Source organism: Musa acuminata, unplaced genomic scaffold (assembly GCF_036884655.1).
Source record: "Musa acuminata AAA Group cultivar baxijiao unplaced genomic scaffold, Cavendish_Baxijiao_AAA HiC_scaffold_482, whole genome shotgun sequence".
Lineage (NCBI taxonomy): Eukaryota > Viridiplantae > Streptophyta > Magnoliopsida > Zingiberales > Musaceae > Musa > Musa acuminata.
Genome location: NW_027020727.1, coordinates 92,501 through 95,000, shown reverse-complemented (window position 1 = coordinate 95,000; position 2,500 = coordinate 92,501).

Here is a 2,500-nt window from a genome sequence, read left to right as displayed (position 1 = left end):
TGTTCTTGCATTGCGCGGTGACCGTCGAGAGCGGAGCAAAACGTCAGCCATCTCAGCACCCTGGAACCCCCCGGGTGGCACAGGGCTGGATGGGGCTTTCGTATAGCAGGGACGGTGCTGCCTCTCGCTTCGCTCGCTGTCCGCCGCTCGCCGCTCGCTCGTGCAGCCAAAAATGGCCAGTTTTGGCCCGTTTTTGGGCCGTTTTGGCCAGTTTTTGGCCTGTTCTTGCATTGCGCGGTGACCGTCGAGAGCGGAGCAAAACGTCAGCCATCTCAGCACCCTGGAACCCCCCGGGTGGCACAGGGCTGGATGGGGCTTTCGTATAGCAGGGACGGTGCTGCCTCTCGCTTCGCTCGCTGTCCGCCGCTCGCCGCTCGCTCGTGCAGCCAAAAATGGCCAGTTTTGGCCCGTTTTTGGGCCGTTTTGGCCAGTTTTTGGCCTGTTCTTGCATTGCGCGGTGACCGTCGAGAGCGGAGCAAAACGTCAGCCATCTCAGCACCCTGGAACCCCCCGGGTGGCACAGGGCTGGATGGGGCTTTCGTATAGCAGGGACGGTGCTGCCTCTCGCTTCGCTCGCTGTCCGCCGCTCGCCGCTCGCTCGTGCAGCCAAAAATGGCCAGTTTTGGCCCGTTTTTGGGCCGTTTTGGCCAGTTTTTGGCCTGTTCTTGCATTGCGCGGTGACCGTCGAGAGCGGAGCAAAACGTCAGCCATCTCAGCACCCTGGAACCCCCCGGGTGGCACAGGGCTGGATGGGGCTTTCGTATAGCAGGGACGGTGCTGCCTCTCGCTTCGCTCGCTGTCCGCCGCTCGCCGCTCGCTCGCGCAGCCAAAAATGGCCAGTTTTGGCCCGTTTTTGGGCCGTTTTGGCCAGTTTTTGGCCTGTTCTTGCATTGCGCGGTGACCGTCGAGAGCGGAGCAAAACGTCAGCCATCTCAGCACCCTGGAACCCCCCGGGTGGCACAGGGCTGGATGGGGCTTTCGTATAGCAGGGACGGTGCTGCCTCTCGCTTCGCTCGCTGTCCGCCGCTCGCCGCTCGCTCGTGCAGCCAAAAATGGCCAGTTTTGGCCCGTTTTTGGGCCGTTTTGGCCAGTTTTTGGCCTGTTCTTGCATTGCGCGGTGACCGTCGAGAGCGGAGCAAAACGTCAGCCATCTCAGCACCCTGGAACCCCCCGGGTGGCACAGGGCTGGATGGGGCTTTCGTATAGCAGGGACGGTGCTGCCTCTCGCTTCGCTCGCTGTCCGCCGCTCGCCGCTCGCTCGTGCAGCCAAAAATGGCCAGTTTTGGCCCGTTTTTGGGCCGTTTTGGCCAGTTTTTGGCCTGTTCTTGCATTGCGCGGTGACCGTCGAGAGCGGAGCAAAACGTCAGCCATCTCAGCACCCTGGAACCCCCCGGGTGGCACAGGGCTGGATGGGGCTTTCGTATAGCAGGGACGGTGCTGCCTCTCGCTTCGCTCGCTGTCCGCCGCTCGCCGCTCGCTCGTGCAGCCAAAAATGGCCAGTTTTGGCCCGTTTTTGGGCCGTTTTGGCCAGTTTTTGGCCTGTTCTTGCATTGCGCGGTGACCGTCGAGAGCGGAGCAAAACGTCAGCCATCTCAGCACCCTGGAACCCCCCGGGTGGCACAGGGCTGGATGGGGCTTTCGTATAGCAGGGACGGTGCTGCCTCTCGCTTCGCTCGCTGTCCGCCGCTCGCCGCTCGCTCGCGCAGCCAAAAATGGCCAGTTTTGGCCCGTTTTTGGGCCGTTTTGGCCAGTTTTTGGCCTGTTCTTGCATTGCGCGGTGACCGTCGAGAGCGGAGCAAAACGTCAGCCATCTCAGCACCCTGGAACCCCCCGGGTGGCACAGGGCTGGATGGGGCTTTCGTATAGCAGGGACGGTGCTGCCTCTCGCTTCGCTCGCTGTCCGCCGCTCGCCGCTCGCTCGTGCAGCCAAAAATGGCCAGTTTTGGCCCGTTTTTGGGCCGTTTTGGCCAGTTTTTGGCCTGTTCTTGCATTGCGCGGTGACCGTCGAGAGCGGAGCAAAACGTCAGCCATCTCAGCACCCTGGAACCCCCCGGGTGGCACAGGGCTGGATGGGGCTTTCGTATAGCAGGGACGGTGCTGCCTCTCGCTTCGCTCGCTGTCCGCCGCTCGCCGCTCGCTCGTGCAGCCAAAAATGGCCAGTTTTGGCCCGTTTTTGGGCCGTTTTGGCCAGTTTTTGGCCTGTTCTTGCATTGCGCGGTGACCGTCGAGAGCGGAGCAAAACGTCAGCCATCTCAGCACCCTGGAACCCCCCGGGTGGCACAGGGCTGGATGGGGCTTTCGTATAGCAGGGACGGTGCTGCCTCTCGCTTCGCTCGCTGTCCGCCGCTCGCCGCTCGCTCGTGCAGCCAAAAATGGCCAGTTTTGGCCCGTTTTTGGGCCGTTTTGGCCAGTTTTTGGCCTGTTCTTGCATTGCGCGGTGACCGTCGAGAGCGGAGCAAAACGTCAGCCATCTCAGCACCCTGGAACCCCCCGGGTGGCA